This window comes from Globicephala melas, chromosome 17 (genome assembly GCF_963455315.2).
Source record: "Globicephala melas chromosome 17, mGloMel1.2, whole genome shotgun sequence".
Taxonomy (NCBI): domain Eukaryota; kingdom Metazoa; phylum Chordata; class Mammalia; order Artiodactyla; family Delphinidae; genus Globicephala; species Globicephala melas.
In genome coordinates, this window is record NC_083330.1 from 10,779,334 (window position 1) to 10,802,091 (window position 22,758).

The window sequence follows — 22,758 nt, forward strand, 5'->3', positions numbered from 1 at the left end:
GTAACTGACAAAGGACCTGTATCCAGAAAATAAAAAGAATTTCTAGAACTCAACAAAAATAAATTAAAATAAATGTATCAACAAAAATAAATAAATTTAAAATGGGAAAGAGACTATATGTATATATATAGAGAGAGAGAGAGAGACAGAACCCAAAGAACCATAAAGTCTTATTAGTAATCAAGGAGATGCAAATGAAAACAAGTATAATGAACTATCACTATATAGTCACATAAGAGAAGAAATTGAAAATGACTGACAACACCAAATATTAGCTAGAATATGTAACAATTGGAACTCCTACTGCTGATAGGAGAGCAGCTGATATCACCACTTTGATGAAGAATTTGACATTATCAACTAAAGTTGAAGATGTACCCTATGGTGTGGTGGATCCACCTTAGTTTCATACCCAAGAGACAAGTAGACATATGTGCACTCAGAGCCACTATATATATATTGTAATTTAACTTCTAGAACAACTGTATCTGATTTCAATCCCACCTACATTATATGGTTAAACATGCTTTTCCATGCCCTTGCCTACACTGGATATTGTCATCATTTTTGGTGTTGCCTATTAGATAAGGAAAAACTATTCGTGGGGGTTTTGTAGTTTTTAAAAAAAATTTTATTGAAATATAGTTGATTTACAATATTGTGTTAGTTTCAGGTGAAACCATTAGTGTTTTTATATGTGTATATATATTTATATTTCTTTACCAGTATGGTTGGACATTAGTTCAAGTGTTTATTGTCATTTATATTCCTCTTCTGTTCATTTTTCTATTAGAACATTTTAAAATTCATTTATATGAACTCTTGGCACATTGAGAAATTAATATTTACTTGTCAAGTTTTATGCAGGTAATTTTTTCCAGTTCATCATTTGTCTTTCAGTCTTCATCATGGTATACTATGCCAGTCAGAACTCAAGTTTTTTTAAAATAATAATTTAATCAAATTCATCAATACTTCCTTTTATGATTCCTTGATGTAAATAATTTTTAGAAGTATAAAGTAGGGGAAAATAAGGCAATCTCTAAATTTCTGGTATTTGTTGCTCAAAAAAGTTTACTTCAGTAGTAGCGAAAAAGTGGAATCCCTCTAAAGACTTATCGATGGGGAATGATTAACTAAATTATTTTTCACCCAATATACTGCCATTAAATAATTCCTAGGACACAACATGGGAAAAGATGGATGGGCAGAATAACACAATGGTTGAGAGTGATCCCTGGAGCCAGACTTTGGGCAACTCACTAAACCTCTCTGAACCTTAGTTTCTTTATCCGTGAAATGGGTTTATAAAGCTCGTTCACAGAACTGCTATGGTGGTAACCAGGACAATGCACGTAAAGGATTTAGCACAGTGCCTTACACAAAATTTCTACTAAATAGCATAAGGTATTTATGGTGGAAAAGATTAAAATGGAAAAGACAAAAGTAACAATAGCCATTACGTTAGCATAGCAGGTTAATTTTTTTCTTTGTTTTCATTATTTCAATACAAATTTTAAATAAATATGCTTATGTGTTTTACCTCCAAGGGAGCACGCACCTAAGACATAGAGGTTACCTTCAGAAGAGCAGATGGATTAATTCAGAGAGGAGAGAATAATGATTGTGGCGATGGAGGAGTGAGTTATGAGAAATGATTAAAGATAAAGATTATGTCTGGTGTTGCTAAGTAATGACTGAGGGGGGACCAATAATTGACTACAAAAATCTGACAGGAGAAATCCTGAACAGGCAGGAGGAATTATTTAATCAGATTTAGGGCAGGATGGCTAGAAGAGTACAAGGAAGGAAAGAAAAATTTACCCTGAATGAGAGAGAAAACTTTCTGACAGTAAAAAGTGATTACTGAAGAAAGGTCTTCCAAGAAAAGTGATAAAAGCCCATCCCTAAGGATATTTAAAATAAGGTTGGATAGAAACCAAGAGAGTGTATGTGACAAAGAAGCACAGTGCTTTGATTCAGTGTGCTAGCTTCCATCTCTGATTTTATAGCAGCCTTGGAAAAAAATAGATCACTCAGTCATGGTGGAGGATTAAAATGTGGCTCAAGCAACCCAGTGTTCGAACAGTTATGAAGAGTCCGGTTTCCATGCCAGGCACCAAACTCATCCGTGCCAGTGTCTGTGCCTGTAACATGATCTGCCCTATGTGACCAGGAACTCCACTAGGGCACAGCTACGACATACGTGATGAGGGTGGGGCATCAGCAAATTACTTGTTGCTGAGACAAAATGTGGATACCCGTCAACCAGTTCCTGAATCACGAAATAGTAAGCTCAGAGGGAACTGATCTCACCACTTACTTTGAAGATAATGAAAAGCTCTACTTATTGAGTATGTGCCGAGTACCAAACAGTGTTAGGTGTTTTACTATATAATCTCATTGGATTCTCCAAACAACCCTGGAGGCTGGCTGTTGATATTCACCCTTCGAAAATGAGGGAACAGAGGCTCAAAGAGATTAAGTCCTGTCCCAAGGTCGCATGGCCAGTAGGAACTGAAATGGAGATTCTAATGAAGTATATGTATTTCTCAAGCCCGTGCTTCTTCTCCCTACACACCGCTATCCCAGGAAACAAAAAACAAGGGTGAGTGACTCACACAAGATCAGACAGTCCCATGTAGAGTCCAGACTAGAGCTGGGAATCCTTGTTCTTCCTCTCTGTCCTTAACCAAAATCAGTTCTCATCTTCATCTTGGGTCCCTGTTTCATCCCCTTACCCTCTCCTCAGGATAAGGAGCACAGGAAGAAAGAAAACTATATTTTTGATGTTATAAACTGGGGATTGGAAGAAAAAAATGTGCGTATGTTAATTTAGCCTTTTGTGTCTTTAGTTTTTTTCTATTCCATTCCAAAATGTATTGTATTATTCAACTTGTTAGTTCAATATTTTAACTTTAAAAATTCTCTGAATTAGAAAAGTAGCTTATTCCTTTTATAATAAAGTAAGACCAATTTTATATGTAGCTCAGATGTGTACTGTGCAGTCTAATAATCTAAAATACATTGAATAATTAAAATATCAATAATTATGTGTCTAAAATACCTCACTTGTTCATTTTCTTATGTTTATAATATTGCTTCATTATTGTTTGCATGACAAAGAGAATCTGTAAGAACATAAAATTTGTAGCATGCTATCTAAGCTATGAATTTATTAATGCCATTATCTACTTTTGCTTTAATTTTTCTCTTAATATGCTGCATTCTCTCTGATGCATATTCCTCACTCAAAGTCGTTAATAAAGAAACATTCTGAAATGAATACATTAAATAAGTTTGAACACTCAGGAGCTAACCAAATAGAAATAAGAATGAAGATTTCTATCACCTAGAAACATTTGGGCTCTCCTCAACTCACTAGAAAAATCTCATCACATATTATTCAAATGTTTCTTTTTGGTTTTCTTTTTTCTTTTGAACTATGAAGTTCCTTGTATCTGGAAGAAGAAATCTATATGCCTTATGGGCTTCCATTCCTCCAAACCCTAAGAAACACACAGAATAAATCAAAATCTTCTGAAAGAAGATAGTTTCTAATAGTTTCTAGTTGTATTTAATGTGTTTAAAGGGGAAACAGAGCAGGTTGGGGAGGACAGAGGTTGGAGAAAATACTGCTTTATCTTCTGTATGCTGCTATATTGTTCACCCCTGGAGAAATGGCCATCTGGAAGACGTGCACACGAAAGGATTGTCTGACAGAGGAAACACCTTTCATTGTACAAAAAGTACTCCTCTGCTGCACTTGGCCGAGGTACGCAAGACTCAGTGGTCCCTGCCTGCACTGACCACTAGAAGAAGCTATAGAAACAGTTGTACCCTATTCAGAGGAGCTGAATATACAGGCCTAAATATTTAAAATAGGAGCGTGTTTTTGTTGTCATCGTTTTACCAACAGCCTTTTACAAATTTTAGGTGTGCACCTAGAGATGGTCACCCCAAGCAACAACCCACACATGTGCTTGGAGGCCAGGATTCCTGCGGTCCCTTCCCTGAGGCTCTGGTCTGTTGGGCAGGGAACACCGAACCGAGAAATCTTCTCCAAAAATTGAGACTGAGTTATATTGCATTCTAGACGTGATGGCTTCCTTTCCCGTGTTTGTGTATATTCTCACTTTTCTCATTATTTGCAAAACAGACAAGAAGGCTACCTTTCCTTTGACAAGACAAAAATAAAAAGCAAATAATTTGCCAGGTATTCCACAAATTTCCACAGTTCCACACTCTTCACTCTTCCATTATTCTACAGTCCAATGTAAAAGCCTGTCATCAACTGAAATATAAAACCAAAACTGTTACATTTTCGTATTCTCAAGCCCAACAACATTAGTTTTATTTTTATATAAAATAACTTTTTTATAATTGACTCTCTGTACTCAAGGTTTCTATAAACAGCCTCCTAAATCTTCTGCCTACACCGTGTATTTTCTGATAATGAAGTCTCCTAACAATTATGGAAATCATACCCTTTTGATAAGATGTTTATTGGCTAGAGTTTTGTTTTGACATAGCCAACAAATAAATAAAATTAAGTTGGATCTTGAAACTCTTTAGTTATCTGCAAAATAGAGTTGGGATCAGTTATTTGTTTTTGCAATTATTGCCAAATTTAAGAGAGAACGAACAAATGTGAAATACCAGTAAACTAGCTAAAACACAGATCTCATTTTGTTCATCTAATTCAGCCCTTAACTGTTCCTTCACACTTTTCAAAGAGTTTCAAATCCTTTGTGTGTTTGACAGTTTCTTACTAGTAATGAACTGCTTAAAACTTGAACTGTCAGAAGAAGATGTAAAGTTGTGCTCAGCTACCACCCACATGCAAATCTATGAATACAGTAGTCTTGTGGGATAGTAATGCTTTAGGTTAAATAACTTTCCCATCCTTTCAAGGTAAAGATGATGGAGAAGTGGGTAAAGAAGTTCAAACTTTCATTCTGGGGTGTTTGATTCCTAGTTAGCTTATAGGATGATAAAAGTTACAGTATAGCTAACACTTCTTGTAGAACTAGCAATACTACTGTTAACTGGGAAGGAAACCAAGCCCCACAGAGAAAATACTTGGCCAGACACTTGGCTAGAAAGGATCTGGAGGTGCATTTCTCCATTTTTTTGCCTAGTGATTTTTTTTTTTAACAATCTAGTGATCTTTTAGAAGAACACGATGCCGCTTCTAAGATTCAAATAGATCACAGAATTAATACTTCATTTTAGGCTTATTTTCACCATTTCCTCATAACCTGTTAATTAATTCAACTAGTTTGAGTTTCTCTGTTGTCCCTTTGTTGCTGCCCAGCTCTGGAGGGAAATGCCAAATTCCAAGCAGTAGAAGAAAGCAGAGAAGGAGCCCTGAGAGACTGAGAGTAAAGGTGTCCAGATCCTAGATGTTCAGGGCTAGATCGCATTCATGGCGCTTACGCTAGTTAACAAAATGATTACCCTTTAAATGTTCCAAAGGGTTGCTTCTAAGTTTTTGTAACAAAAAAACCAAAACTATAACATAACCACATTGTACTTATTCCAGTTTTCATCTCAGTGAAAACAAGAATATTTGGTCACATTCAGAGGTAAACCTGTCTGACCACTTCCACACTGGCCCAGGTCAGGCGTTTCAGTGGTACCTGTTGGCTGCAGGTGAGGGTGAAGTGAGGGTCACGGAGGTGAGCCGGGGGCCAATGAACCCTCCCTCATGAACAGCTCTTTGTGAATGCAAGCTGCATCTACCTATATTTGTGAAACAATGGACTCTCTAAATGTGGTTTGCAGGAAAGTGTTGAACTGTGAAAACTTCTGATATGGTTCAGTTTTCCGCTGCCCATAGCTGAATGCTTTACGAAATGCCTGAAAAATGTCCCATAACCAGATCAACAGAACGTGGCCACTGAAATCCTGGCTACATGGAAATGATCTGCTCTAGAGAAAGCTTTATTTTCAACCCTGTGTTTGTTTTAATTTTAGACCACGTTCTTCTGATCCCCATGTCAGGATGTTTACACTGACCATTCAACAATTAACCCTGTTAACAAACACTTTACCCCATCTCTACTCACACACCGGTCATTTGTCTGCTGTATCTTTTCTCCAGACCTTATATAGAAGTTAATTGTAAATAATGTGTTAAACATTTCACGTGAAAATAAATATGCACATGGCATCCACAGATTTTAACAGCTAGTCTTCATTTAGACCTTACTGTGCACCAGGCACTGTGCTAAGCGCTTCACATGCGTTATTTCATTTAATCCTCACCGATCCCATGCAGGTGATAGATACCAGAATTATCGCCAATTTACATATAAAGAAGCCGAAGCTTAAGCAGGTTAAGTAAGTTACAGAAGGTCACATGGCTTGTAAGTAGCAAAGGCAAGAAGAGGTAGCTGGAGAAGTCGAGGTCGGATCACGGGTACAGAGGTCATGGAAAGGGCGTTTGGATGTTGTTTGTACTGTGATGGGAAGACAGTGGTGGCTTCTGAGCAAAGAAGGATCTGATCCTTTTTTGGGTGTGTATGGTAAAATATACATCACATAAAATAATATTTTAACCATTTTTAAGTGTCTCATTCAGTGGCATTAAGAACATTCACAGTGTTGTGCAACCCTCACCACCATCCATCTCCAGAGTTTTTTCATCTTCTCACAGTGAAACTCTGTACCCATTAAGCACTAACTCCCCCTTCCCCCTTCCCCCAGCCTCTGGTAACCCCCATTCTACTTCCTGCCTCTCTGAATTTGACAGCTCTAGGTACCTCACGTATGTGGAATCACATAATGTTTGTCCTTTCACATCTGGCTTATTTCATTCAGCATGTTTTCAAGGTTCATCCGTGTCGTAGCATGTATATAGAATTTCATTCCTTTTATGACTGAATAATATTCCACTGTATGGATCTACCACATTTTGTTTATCCAATGAGTTAACTAGAATCTATGATCAAAATTAATTTCATTTGTTTCTTTTTACTTTTTTAAAATAGGGCTCTTAGGAAAGGAAACATGACATAGGCGGCTCCCATTTGTAGCTTGTATTAAATGCCCCTTGGACGGTGCTGTTTTGAGTCTTCAGACACTTACGGAGAAGTGTGAAAAAAAACTCCCTAAAGGATTTTGTACATCTCATGGGGGAGAAAGGTAAGCAGGTTGTTGCTGACGACAAGAATCCCAAGAAAAGAATTATGCCTTACATCAGCTCAAAATGCCCCAGACATAGCATTTTTGTATGGAGGAGAAACGATTTTATGGCCAAAGAAAGCATTTGTCATAGTGGATTGTTCACCAAAGAGGATTCATTGAAATCAAATCAACAGCTCGTTCATTACAGAGGGTGGAGGAATCTAGCGGGAAACAGGAAGCATTTGCTCACTGCCTGCCTGATGAAGATAAAAATGAGTGTCAAGGAATCACTAGAACGAAACAGGAATATATTCTGTAAAATGTTTATTAACCTTTCTAAGCAAGACATCATGCTATAACAGAAATATTTTGTTGAGAGGATTTTTTTAAAAGTCACAAATCTGGTTATAAAAAATCCTGGAAGCGGAACAGAAACACACAAGCAGTTTGGGATGCATCCATGTACTGGGTGGCGTCCTCACTCACCATCATTCTTGGTCAGATATGAAAGGACAGAAAAAATGCAGACACTGAGGGCTTGAACTGGAATCTGACCCCAAAATGCAACAGCCTCCACATACCCGAGTTAGAGCTGGTGTGCGCTCCTACGGTGACACCTGAACACGTGAGACAGCGTTCCACTGTTTGGCTTCAAAATCAATAGAGCTACGTCTGGGCTGTTTTAACAACAGTGATGAAAGTCTGTAGTGAGCCATTCCCTCCCTTGTTTGGCATAAGAGAGCACAGCCCTCTTGGAGAGAAGTCCAAACGGCCTAGTGGATAGAGGGCTTGGGAAATTAAAGTTCATTTACTATTATTTACGGCAAGGCCATTTCAGGCCAGAGGCATGCTTCAGAGATCTGAGTTTTCAGTAAGATTGCCTATCCTTTTGCGTCCTTGTTTTTAAATTTCTGCTTAACTTCTTTCAACACTGTATCTGTCTTTCAAAAAAATAAAAGGCATTCTCCACAATTAAAAATTACTTGGTCCATCTTGGAGCTACTGTCCCTATTATGACTGCAGGCCATTCTCCTGTGCCTGCTCCTCTGTGAATTCCAGGGGCTGGAGACCCTGAAGGTCCACACGTCCCCCCACCTGCCGCCCTCACAGGGAGATGCAGCAAACGCCTACGTGCAGCGTTCGAAAGGAACAGCTCTGCTGACAGACGTAACTTTTTAAATTACCACAAGAGAATCTTTCTCTAAGCAATTTATTATTTAAGAGTGATGGCACGTGAAGGAGAGTCATGATCTATGGTTACTCAACTTGCATTTGATCAGGTAACACTCCACTCCAGAGAAGACTGGAACATCATCGTCTGAATGGAGGTCAAGCTCTGATTATTACATTTCATGCTACATGGATGTCTCAGAGCCTTCACGTTCCACTGTAAGCTCCCTTAACACCTGGCCCCTGTTGAATTTCCCCAATCTTTACCCTTAAGGGAAGGGTTAGACCCATTTGCCTTTCTGAAGCGTTACTACTCGAAGCAAGTGGAGTTTGGGGCCAGAAACTGCTGCTGAAAGATAGAAATGACCCGTCCTGCCACCCCTCCTTGTGGCCACGTTGATGAACTTGTCTATTACAGAGCCCGTCATTCCAGGGGGCCAAAGTTTAGGACAGAGAGTACACACTGCGTCTCCTGGGACAGGGCACACGCTCCCACCAGCCACATGTCCGTCTGGGCCCTGATGTCCATCCAGATGGGGATGCCAAGCTTGCTCCCCAGCCAGCCAGCCAGAGGGGAGAAGCAGCAGAGCACAGTGCCCATAAACATGCCAGTTAATACCTACTCTTCCTTCATGAAGATTTATTTCTCAGCTCCTAGCACAGCCTACACATAGTAGGTGTTCAGCCCTCAATAGGTATTTCCTGCTGAATACATTTAGTCCTCTGCTCCCAGGAGACCGCATTTAACTGTGATACGTAACAAGTCAGCTACACTTACACGCCCAGTAAAGAGACAGTCCCTATACAAAGTTCTTGTTATTCCTGTCACTGAAAATGTGAGCCCTTTTTAAATAGTTTGTCTCATTTGGTGTACACAGATTAGGGATGAAGCCCTTTAGTTATGTCTGTAAACTTCTCCAGCAGGACATTAGCGTTCAGAAGCACCTACAAGAGGAATCGACTTTTATGAGAAAACAGGACCCAACAATAAGATATTTCTCAGCCGTCAAACAAAGAATTTACATCGTACAGGATGGCAACGGGGCAGAAGCAGCCTCTTCAATAAGTGGTGCTGGGAAAACTGGACAGGTACAGGATTTGGATTTTCAATAAAGCAAGTACGCAAAACCAGATGATGACAGTGTCAAGCAGGAAAATCCATGGGGAGTGGGAATGCTGAGGTCTCCTCACAGGCTTATACTATAAAACACCGGTATCAGATAAAAGATGCTGAGTTCTTGGGGAAACACAAGGTTGGAAAACGCGACTTCTGCTTGAAATCTACATTTCCTGGAGCTTGGGAGGAAGAACAACAGTGGAACTGTGCCAAGGGAGGCGAGGGAGGGGGAGGGGGAGAGTTCCTTCATCAAGATCCGTCATCTCTGACCCGAAATCAGTGCCCTCACCTCTGAAAAGACAGTGGTATATTTTTCTCCCACTACAGGTAACTTTTATAAGCCATGGGAGCTTTTGAAAAATTTTTAACTATGGAGGGGCAGGGGAGGAATGGAAATTTGTCTCAACTTGCTGACGCCTACAAATTCTCTATAATTTGTTTAGGACAAAACAATACGTCTGCGTTTCACTGACCTTACGTCCAAGGCTTCAAGTTCACAGAAACCCATATGCAATAAAGAGGCACAGAAATGGAAGCCCGTATCAGTTCAGTCATGGAGACAGCAGCCTGCTGTTAGCATACATAGTTCTAACAACCCTGAGACACGCTTTCTTTCCTTCCCTTCCTCCTTCCTTCCTCTTTCTCTTTTCAACCCTTTATTAATTCTACACGCATTTACTGGACACCGAACACCCTTTCCATAGCCACTGCCAGCTGAGCTTCGCGGGCCAGGTACACATTTGCATTTTATCCTCTGTGTCCAAAAATCTGCCTGAAGTTGAGCGAACCTGGGCTGAAGACAGGGGGTCCACTCTCTGCAGGCGCGTGGGTGTCCCAGCCTCTGCCAGCCACGCGGCCTCAGAATTGAGGACATCGTGTTTTCAATTTCCTTCAATAAAGCAATGAATCCGGCGATGTGCTGGCCTGCTTCAGCTACACAGAAAGGACAATTTGAGAAGGATCACAGTTCAGGCCCAGTCAGACGGAAACGACTGAAAACAGAGCTGGCCGCTCTGGTCCCCCATGCCCCTCACTGTCGCAGCTTGACTGACAAACTGACTTTTCCGAGGTGCTCGTGTCCATTTCAGTCAGAGTTTATTGAAGGTGATTTTGATCTTCTCCGCGAGGCCACAGCAGTGGCCGTGCCATCTGTCACCCTGATTGCCTCGTGGATCCTCTGGAGAGAGCGCCGTGGCTCCTGATCACTTACAGATTGTGCTGCGCTCCCCTCCATAAGGACCACATGCGCAGAGCCAGATGGCGGACATGCACGCTTATTATAAGTCTTTATCTCCGTGCAGGAAGGAGAGGCACCATTAGGTCTCCCTCAGGAGCTCTGCCCCTCTCTACCATCAGGCTGCTCCTCGGCAAATACAGTCTTCTTCAGCTGTCATCGGCCTACCTCTGAATATTAAAAAAATAAACAATAATTCCGTCAGCCGAGGCCGGGAAAGGAAGAGGGTCCAGCCAAGCCAACCCTGGCCTCGCCTTCCTTTCTCTCCTCGAACCCCCAACTCGCCTGACTGTGGCACTAGGTAAAAATGAGAGCGTTTGCAAATGCAACATGAACCGTGTTGATTTTTTAAGAGATCAGGAAACAAAGTGAGTGACACGGTCCTGTTTTCTGTTATGGGGATGATGGCTTCCATTGTATTGGCCTCATGCTTTCCCATTTAAGGATTTTCTGTTTATTTTACATATTTTTAAATGCTACATTATTTTTGCTGCAATGATCCCAGGAAGGGGGCCACCTGTGCCTCAATAAGGGCCAAGGTACAAGGGTCCAGGAAGGGACTTGGGGGCTGGGGATGACGGGCAAGACTGGAAGACGCCAAGGATGGTGGAACTCTAGAAAAATTCCCCTCAGTAAACTCTCTGTGGGAAAGAGACAGCGTGGAAGGCCAGGAACAGGTCTGGAAGGCCGAGTGAGTGCAGCGCAGAGAACCAGCTGAGCAGATCGGGGATGGTTGGTAAAAACGTGTGTTTCCTTCCAAACCACCATCGTCACTTACTCTTAGGAATCCATAGAGGATCTAAAGGAATCCTCTGTGCAACTACAACACATGCAAAAATAAATACTGACAAAATAAACATACATTAGCTGGAAAGAAAGTGATTCTCAACATTTTTATTTTATAGATATAACTTACATAAGGATGCATATATCTTAACTGTACATTTTAATCTTTGCATATAAATACTTCACCCAGGTCAAGATATAGGACATTTCCAGAACTCCAGCAGACTTGTGACAAAGAAATAAATAAAGGCTCATAAGCAGATTCACTAAGAAGTCCACCTCTGCTGCCTCCAATGCTTTTTCCATCAACAGTACAGAACTCTCTCTCTCTCTCTCTCTGTCACACACACACACACACACACACACACACACAGACACACACACACACACAGAGGGAAGAGAGACGGAAAGAGAGCAGTGCTTGGACTTTGCCACCAAGAGCCCTCCGCTATGTGGGAAAGCCCCTACCAGTGACCTATAACCTTGAAATCTCGCCTACAAGGGTCATTCATTTAGAACAACTGCCATGTTAGTTGTCAAGGAGGAAGAAATTTTCCTCTGCCCTTCTAGGTTCCTCTGCCTGGTCTAAGAGTTAGACTGACATGAGACAGATTAAGGAGAAAATCAAGCAAAAGTTTAACAACACGTATATGTGGGCGAGACCCAGGAAAACTGAGTAACTCACCACAATGGCTGAAAGCTTCACGCTAAATAACATCTTCAGCTAAAGACAAAAGAGGAACTTTGGGGTGGTGCACTGGGTCTTTAAAGAGGAGAAAGGCAATTGACCTGGAGATGGAAAAGCAAACAAATGTTTAGCAAAAGACTGTTTGCTGGGCCCTGCAGGGACAGTGGGACGCAGAGGGGACTCTCATCCTTAAGTCTTGCCTGACTTTCCTCCCGCCCTGCTTAGCTCATATTCTTTTGCAGTTCTCTCTGGGGGGAGCCCTATTCTGGGAACACGCCCTCTATCCACAAACGCTGGGATGGGTAGATGCCAGATTTTGTTCCCCTGCATAACCCAATGGTCGCAGTTACCGAAATCCAGTATCTCTGCTCAGACACTGAATCCAAGTGACCCTTGTGCCTGCTTGCACAGTCACACGATACCTTATGGTTTAGGTTAAAATGATGTGGGATTTCTCTATCCGTGAAATGATAAGTCCGCCTTCTCTTACACACCATTTTTCAAGGGCCTGTGGCTCTTCCAGAAGTATCAGCCTTTGTTGGGAGTACAGGATAAGCCACCACAGAGTGGTTGTGAAAAAAAATGACTATAAGGCATCCCACCGGGAAAAAACACACACACACACACACACACACACACACACACTAACAAGCTGCTTACACACCCATATTCTTCCCAAAGTAACAGAGTCCAAGTCTCTTCCCGAACACAAGTCCAAAAGTTATTCCACATGTTGGTTGACACATTAGGGACTTTTCCAGTGAATATCAGAATAGAAGACAACAATGTTTAAACAGACGAACTCTATTTTTTTGGTAAACATTCAATCCATCAACTTTCATGATGGTGCTACTTCGTTTACATTTTCAACGATTAAAAAAACAGTTGTTATAATAGAACATAGTCACTACCAAATATTTTTAAGAGGAAGAAATTTAGTGTGTAATCCAACACAAATGTTCTCAGAGGAGGGATTTATGATAAGCTCCTACTCAAACTTTTTTTTTACTTTGGGGCATCAGGAAGTGTGTGTCCATAACACTGTGTAAATATTTGAGTGTGTGCAGGAAATGTGTATATTTGATAGGCTTGTGTGCTCACTATACTTGAGATATTGTGCAAGTGATATTTAAAGACACAAACAAGAAAAAGCAGTCATGCCTATCAAAAAGAACTTCTGTTCCCTGAACGTTAACCTCAGAGAGATTGTTACTCAAGCACACGCACGGACTTCCAGCATTCTCCTCAGTATGTCCCATTTTTCTACCCAGCACAGAGAGGAATACGTTTGGGATTAGCTCTACCTGGGTAAACAGATGATCCTGACCTTTGTAACGTCACCTTTTTCTGTGGTTTTGGAGCAAAAACCATGTATAGGGAGGCGCATTGAAAACCAAATCACCAAACACAGCTCACAGTCTTCAGAAAGAAAGATCATCAGAAACAACAAAATGAATCTGATTAAAAATGTGGTCCTGTAAGGTAAAAAATACTGCTAAGGCCCAGGAAAAGGAAAGGGAAACTGGGTTTGATGACTTCCTGTTGATGAATTGTGCGTAAGATACAGGAAGGCTTCTTGGCTCCCACGTGGGGAGAAGATAACGCTGCGAGTCAGAAACACTGAACGTTTTTATTTCCATTTCTGATTCTGGCACTTCTAGTGAGGTTGGGGTCAGAAGCTCAACGCAGTGTCCCCAGTGCTGGCCTCGGCTTCAGGTGCAGGGAGAGGCCGGAGGGCATGGAATCAGGCTAGGGTTGAACTGCAGCCTCTTCACCTGGCCTTGTCCTTGGACAGGTTACTTACTTTCTCCCAGCCTCATATTCTCTGTCTGCTAATGAGCAAAGACAATTCCTATCTCCCAAGTGAGGATTAACTGCCATGAAGGGGGAAACATCTCACATGTATCTGGCACGTACTAAGCCTTTAAAGCATTTGACAGCTCAGATTAGGCCAGAACAAACGTCACCATTTCTGTTAAAAGATAGTGCTGCAAATGCATATACAATGCAATAGTTAAGATTATTAGGTGGCAATGTAGAAACCATATTTTGTAAAGCAGCCAGAGTGGTCAATGCATATTTGATGGAGCAAAGGGGGCAGGTGATGAGGAAAAGAACACTGCCACCACTCACCTGCCATTGGGTAACTGGCGTGACCTTGTCCGTGTTACTGAAATTCTCTGTGTTTCAGCTTCTCCACCTGAAAAAGGGGGAAACGATACAAAACCCATCTCAGAATTAGATGAGATAATAGGTGCCTGGCAAATGATAAGCACTATAAAACTTAGCCGGCATTCCGAGTGCTCTGATGCCTGTGAAATAGTAGCTCATGATTTCATCCTTTACTAACTTTTGGCTGTGATGTAGCAATAAAATCTTATTGCTCCTCAGAGCCCAGGAAACTGACCAAAATCCATTGTTCACTTTTATTTGATGTTTTTGGTTTTCAATGTTTGCTAAGTCGGAACTATTGTTTATTTTATTTCATGGCTACAAACCATACCTATAAACTTGCTAAGCTGTGTCACTTCTCTCTCTCTCTCATGCACACACACACACATACACACGCTTACACACAAACACACTCATGCAGGGTGGGTGTTGCTGGAGCTCTCCAAACCCACAGCTGTTACTGGGAAAACACCTCAAAGTACAATAGGAAAAGGAGTGGCATTATTTTGGACTCAAAATGAAAAGACTTGGATATTGGTCCTAATTCCATCACTTAACCTTGGGTAAAGCACGTATTCTCTCTGCATTTGTAAAATAGGTATCGGAATGTGTTTTCATTTCATGGGGTTGCTGTAAAGATCAAATCTGTGAAGTCTTTGAAAAATATGAGGCACTCTACAGGCTTAAATTTCAGGTGTTGGTGTTATATGTTAAAGACAGCTTCACCACCAAACATTCATGAGTGTTATAAACAGATTAATGAAGACTTTATCAGAAGTAGCTTCAAGTCTAGCTGGAAAGCAAGGACATCAAAATTCACTGTGTTCTAAACCATAATGCTGATACGGAGATACATCTAAATTCTGCTCCCAGGGGTTTCAGGCGTTCCTGGATCAAGTGATGCTGATTAATATAGTGGACGAACAGGACTCACATTTTAATTTTGCTTCTTCCTCTCTTTGAGAATATTTCCAATATTACAATGTCTATTCCCCAAATAGCATAAGACCCAAATAAAAGTAAATCCAACAAAATCTGCTTAACTCAGGCTGCTTTAAAATAAGAGCTCATACAATGGGACAGTTGGTCCCAATCCTGGTTTAATATGTCTGCAGTACAAAGGGTCTTTGCTGCCTCCTGTTTCTGCAGAAAAAGGAGCTTATTAAAATAAATGTAGAATAGAATTTAAGCTTCTAATAGGAATGGGAAAGCAATAATTGATATAATAATAACAAAAAACAATAACACTATTTTTCAGGATATTTCTTATTCTTGTACTGTAATTTAATTTAGTGATAGTCAAGTTTCAAGGGTTACTTCATATGAATGCAAACAATAGAAATAATTATTTCTCCTTAAAAAGTTCCAGAGATTCTTTTATAAAAAGGCAGTTCTAAAAGTAAATTCAAATAACCTATAATGAACAAAGTAATTCAAATCTAAATAACATTAGGAAACATAACAGGCACCTAACCTTTCCTTTTTGTCATTAGATAAAGTAGGTATTAGAAGCTAATTGAACATGATTATAAGAAGGTATTTTTCAATAATAGATCATAATGAGTAAAATAAAAATTAGTGTGTATATATCTGTGTGTGCATGAGTGCATGTACATTTGTGATGTACGTGTGTGTGTGTGTGTGTGTGTGTGTGTTCAAACCAAATTCAACTAGCAGGCAGTGATCACACGTCTCATCTTGTGAATGGCATTAGATATCTTGTTCAAAATCTCTGATTAATCTGATTAAGTTAGTGAGTGAATAATCCTTTAATCCTCTCAAGAATACAGTTTACGTCTGCTGAGTGTCAAATTTAAGACTGGTAAGCTGTAAATACCGAAATTTAAGTGAAAGGAAGGAGAAAAAGGCAGCCACCAAAGCCAAACTGTGCCACCCCTTTCCCACATCCTGTCTTTTGTGGGCGACCTTCTCAGCTGAGAAGAGAGAATGAGAAACATTAGAAAAAATCATAAATCATCCTCCAGCAGTGGCTCTGCAGCAGGGAGCGTATCAGTCACGGAGGACCAATCTGCTAGCATGTGCTTCCCTTTTCCCAACCAGTTTAATTATAAATTAATGGATACTGCCTTTTGCTTCTCATTTCATTCTGGAGAAGAAGTGTTTAAAATCAGATATTCATTTTATACTTGGAAAACTATCTCGGAAGCAAAAAATTGCCAAGTATCTTTGCAGAATCACAAAAACAGGAAAATGAACATCCTTCCATTATAATCTCAGTCCGTGGACCACGCTTCAACTGTTCCTGCATTTAGCTTTGGCCAGGTCAAGTGAATTGAAGTGACTTGAGGCTGCTTTACCATTATGCGCCAAATTCTAATAATAACAATGAGATAAGATAGTGTGCGGAGGTAGTTAGAAGGAGGATAGTGGTGACTCATCTGCTACCCAAGGAAAGTAAAAAGTAAAAAAGTAAATTCTTTTAAACCGATTGACTTGCCTGCTTGGCGCATCTGACCACCTACTTTTAACTGAAATATGTACGTATCAGGCCAATCAGAAGTTTTTAATGTCCATAGCCCAGAATGGGCTGTAAATTTATTTGCCTGAAATATTTTTTGCATCAGTTGTTTATGAAAATTATCCCCTGCCTCTAAAAACCTTCACTGATCTACTGGAAAGGCAAACCTGCTGGACGACATTAATTTGCCAGTCAAGTACTTCTTCACTTACTAATTTAACATGAGTCAAGGGGATCTGGTCTAACTCAAGTACTGGCCAACCCTTAAAAGCAGAAAGTCTGTTTTATCCCTTAATTCCTCATGATGTGAGGAAATGAGGCAAAGGAAGAAGACCCCTCTCAGCCCTGAGTGCAGCTCCAGAATCAGTGCCAGTCTGGGAAGAGAGGTAGAGATTCGATCGCCTGATTTTGAAGGGCAGGACCACTGCTGGGGCCCTGAGGACCACAGACCCCATTACAGCTTCTGGACTGAGAGTGACCCAAAGTCACAAGGGGAGGTTTAAGGTTTTCTGCAGATTTTCTTCTAAGACTTTAAAGAACTGACTGGGAAATGGAGAATAGTTTTCAGCCACCTCCATGAATGAACTGTGGGGCTGAGGAGTGAGTGCCTGACGATAAATCCCATATTGGTAACAAATTGTGAAATGATTCCGCTGTGCTTTTGTTCCAGCCCTTACTTTTATGAGTAAGGGCTCACCACAGAGCAGTGTTTACCAACTGAGTAAGATCATTTCTGAAATTATTTTACAATGAACCTAATTATGAATCAATATCTAAGAGAATATGCATATAAATTGTGCCATTTGTAGTGTTGTTTTTCTTTTTGTACATATCCTCTAATTGATTGTCTTTAGACCCTGTTCTTACCTTCTCATAATCATGATTACTCATATTACAGAATAACAGATGCACTCTTTTGCCTTTACATGGCATATAAGTTAACAGCCCTCTCTTCTGCCATTCATCTACTCATTCATTCATTCATTCAACAACTGTTTACTGAAAGTTTGTTAAGTGCGTGGACATCAAGATTCTATGATTTAAAATGACCCAACCAGAGTAGTGATCCTATTCTGCCCCCAGCTACTTCCCTTTCTCTTCCCATCTTTAACAATTTTACATGTTCTTCATTTCCTGTTTACTTTTTAACCATTGATATCTGCCCTCTGCCCTCACTATGCTAATTGGTCACCTTCTACTTTGTGTCTTCTTTTTGCAAAGTCTTGGTCCCCTTGACTTTACTAACATTACTCTCTCCTCTCTCTCCTAGTTCTTTCTTTTTTTTTCCCCCTCAGGCCTCTACATTTCTACGTTTGTGTTTTTATCTGCTTGCCCTTTTAATATGTTACCTCCCTTCTCTTTTCTTCCATGTAAGTCACTTAATTTTCTGTTTTGTAAACATTTATTTTATTGTGGTAAGGACCGTTAACATGAGCTCTTCCTGCTTAAAGTTTTGAGGGCACAACACATTCTTGTTGACATTAGGTACAACTTTGAAGAGCAGATCTCTCGAGCTTATTCATCTTGCTTGACGGAAACTTTATGCCCTTTGATTAGTAACACCAACGAAGACATACACCTGGCCAACAGGTATAGAAAAGGTGCTCAGCTAATCATCAGGGAAATGCAAGTCAAAACCACGGTGAGATATCACCTCACACCCAACAGTATGGCTGTTATCAGAAAACAAAAGCCAAGTGTTGTCAAGTAAATGGAGAAGGTGAAACCCTTGTGCACTGTTAGTGGGAATGCAAAATGGTGCAGCCATTATGGAAAACAGTATGGACTTTCCTCAAAATATTAAAAATAGGACTACCATAAAATGATCCAGAGATCCCCTTGGTACATTCCACGTAGAGTCCATAAAAGAGACCACAGAATCATGGATGTTATATGTGCTGAGGCCTTGCCCAAAAGCAATGTGAAGTCACTCAGTCTCCATCTAGCTCATTCCTTGAGACTCAAAGACCATTACAAAAGCATACTTGGTGAGGATAACACATGAGGGTCACAGCCACCCCACTCTCCTCTTACTGTGCTGTGCCTGTTCATCTGGCTTCAGATCCACCTCTTCCTTTGAGTTTCTACTGACTCTTGAAAAAGGCCATATATGCTGATATAATCCTGAGAGGCCTTGCTGAGAGAACAGGAGGTCTTAAAGTGTCAGAAGGGGGAAAAGTGCATGAGTGACCTTTAGGAAATCTCAAGATCTTGAAACCTATTTCCAGTGATTCCAGAGCCAATTGGAAATCCAGACTACAGGGTGTTAGAGCCTATTTTTACATTGGATCCAGAACTTAGATTCTATCAGTCTGTTTCACTAGCCCTTCGCCTCTAGGCAACGGGAGTTTAGACAAGCAGATTCAGCTCCATCCAAGCTCTGAGCAGGAGAGAACATAAGCTGGGCTCCTCCCGTCAGTGATGTCTAATGTGGTCAAATCTTCATGTTCATAAATGTGGGATCTAGGGTGGGCTCTGAGTCCTCAAATGGCCATCGAGCACCAGATCTTCTCTAAGACTATGTACATTTGCTCAGGCTAAATAACCAGGCTTGATTTCAGTTCCAACATCCAGGCCCTCCAAGCCATAGCCCAACTGACTCAGCCCCTAAACCCTGCCTAGCTCTTACCAGTCCTTTCTTAGATGGTCCTGGACCCTGTTTTCCATATCTTTGGTCAACGACTATAGCTTCCTTCAAAACAGAAAGATTTCCCAAGAAACTACCATCCTCATAACTTCTGGAATAGCCATCGTTGGGGGATTCCAACCACACCTCAACCATCAGATTAGACCATCTTTCCTGACCTAGATCCTGTTCCAGTTCACTGTGACCCATTGCACACTGTTGTTTACATACTGGTCACTCTTTCAGTGCCTGAGAGACAGCTTAATATTTAGGTCAGTCCCCGTTGCCCATCTGGTTTCAGCATCCTATTTGTTCCCTTTGACTCATGCTAACAATGTCCTCATAGACAGTCTTTCCTGAGTTATGCTACTAGGACCTATTAGAGCAGATGTCTGAAGAATGTAAGAAAGCAGAAGTGGGTTATAGACATTTTACTGGTTTTGAGGTTCTTTTAGAATTGACTGATCCTTAGAGGACCCCCAGTCCCCCAAGACCAGCCAGACCAAGAATAGGCTTCCTGTGACTATTAAAGAATGCACTCGTCCACTTTCTAGGCTGAGATGCAGAAGTGGCTAGTGGCCACAACACATCTTCAGTGTATTTCCTTGTATCAGCCTATGGTTCTTCTAAAACCTGACACTAGTGAATTACTTGCCTCTAGTACTATAGCAACCAGCATGTGTCAAATGTTTGAAAAAGGAATAGAAAACTAGACTTTATCACCTAGTTTTGCTTCCCAAGTATATGTTTTTACCATTCACTTTGACACAATAGCATTAAAAAGTTCAAGAAAGTCATTAGATTGATTAAAATTGGAAAGATGGATAATGCCATTATTATTGGGCATATGGGTATGTGGAAACCTTCACATGCCTGCTGATTTAAACATAGACTGGTGCAGACATTCTGGAAACGACCTGGTAATATTTAGTTAAATTAAACATTCACTATAATAAGCAGTACAGTTCCTGAATATAATTTTTTTAAATACTCTCACACACCAGGGGGCATGCTCCATGACACTTATCATAGTGTTGCTTGTGATGGTGGGAGGAAATCATGGTGTCTGTCACTAGTGGGTAAGTAAAACATGGTAGATGCCAACTGTAAAGTATTCTGCAGCCATCAGAAGCAAAGAGCCGATGTTTACACAGCCACATGGGTAGGTCTTAGAAACAATAGGCAATAATAATAAAGAGAAAATAGAATGAGCTATCTAACATAATGATACTTGTATAAATTAGAATACATGAACAAGTTTTATAAGAACACATGAAAACAAAAGGATATCATCAAACACATTCACATGACTGCTTGTGGTAGGGGGACGAATGAGAATGGCAGTGAGCAATCGAGAAATGGAAGCCAAATGAGATAGATGATAGATAGATAAAAAGATGGATGGATGAATGGATGCATGGATGGAGGGATAGATGGATGGACTGATAGGTAGATAGGTAGGTATATAGATACATAGATAGATAAAAAGATGGATGGATGAATGGATGGCGGGATGGATGGACGGACAGATAGATAGATAGATAGATAACATATAAGTGAGATAGGTCAAGAAAGAAGCTTGTGCAAACCAATGATATGGTGTCATGGACTAAGAAGTATAATTAACAACTTTCTGTACTTGAAATCCGGAAATAAACTACAACAGTCCAAGAAAGCTGGTAAGTTTCTAGGGCAATAGGACATTATCACTGAGGCACACCTAAGATTGAGATTAAAAGCTAAGCACTAAGTTGTGGTATTGCTTAAACTTTACTCTGCCTGTGACACCTGGATTTGCCATGAACATCCCACCTGGCTCCTTGAGACATCTCTCTGGTTACCAGCCAACACTGAGAGCCTAGACCGGGACCAGTCCACAGGCTCAGCATCTTTAACAGGATGCATAAGCAGCTGCTAGATGGCAAGATGAAGTGAGGCAGCAAAGGGGGATAACACCCAGTAAAGATAACTTAGAGTAATACCCAATAATCCAATAGTATTGCAGGACCATAGAACACGGAAAACTGCAATGGTTGACAGCCCAACCTGGTAAATGCAGCAAATGACAAGTGACTTCTCTGGAAAAGCCCAGCCTCTGCACCTGGGCAAACTCAAGGACACCCTTCACATATATCAATGGAAAGTAGACTTCCCTACTCTCACTCCTTCTTCTAGTCACTTATCCACTTATGCTTACAGCTTCAGGCCCGAAGAGCACAATGGAAATGACAACATTTTATTGCCTTCGAAATAATTCATTTTTCACAAGAGTCCCTCTTAGAGAATTCATATGTGGTTGGAGGATTACCAGTCCAGGGCTAAGTTGCCCAATATGGCAGAGTCACTGGCTACGTGTGGTCACTGAGCACTTGACATGCGGCTAATTCACGTTGAGATGTGAAGACCTAGTAAGATAAAAAGCATCTCAGAAGTCTCATTGATAATTCTGATATTCCTTAAATGTTGAAATGATATCTTGGAAATACTAGGTTAGATAAAATATATTATTATTAAATTGACTTCACCTGTTTCTCTTTACTTTTTCTCAAGTCGCTAGTAGAAAATTTTAAATTACAGCTGTGACCCACCTTCTATTTCTCTTAGACAATGTTGGTCTGAGAACTTGTATGTTGACTTACAGCTCTCTTTCAGCTGGTAATGTGAAACGAAGCCTGGTATTTTCCTGCAATGGTGGAAGATTCTCTCTTTTAAATGATACTGTTCAACTGAAGACTCACATTCGGTCCCCTAGCATTTCTTGTCAGTGGCGATTCCCACTTGAAACCTCTGGCCTTTTCTACATTCTTAATTCCACCTTTCCACACTAAATAGAGGATGGTCACAACACAGTAGACCAAGAGGCTCATGTAGGTGGGGGACAGCCTGCTGCACGTCCCTGTGATGATCTAAATTACATTCGAGTTGCTCAGGACTTTTGTGCCAAGACATCTTGTAACATCCAGAAGATCTCTTCTGGGCTTCTTCCTACTATACGGGCATAAAAGCCCACTGACCAGGCTTCTCTGGTGGCGCAGTGGTTGAGAGTCCGCCTGCCGATGCAGGGGACACAGGTTTGTGCCCCGGTCCGGAAAGATCCCGCATACCGCGGAGCGGCTGGACCTGTGAGCCATGGCCGCTGAGCCTGCGCGTCCGGAGCCTGTGCTCCGCAACGGGAGAGGCCACAGCAGTGAGAGGCCCACGTATCACAAAAAAAACCAAAAAACAAAAAGCCCACTGACCACCTAGGATGGAAAAGAAATGAAAACAATTCATACCTAAATATGTCACTTTCCACTGTAAAGGGAAGTCAGAAAATAGAATACTCATTCACCTCTTATTCCCAGAATTCAATGTG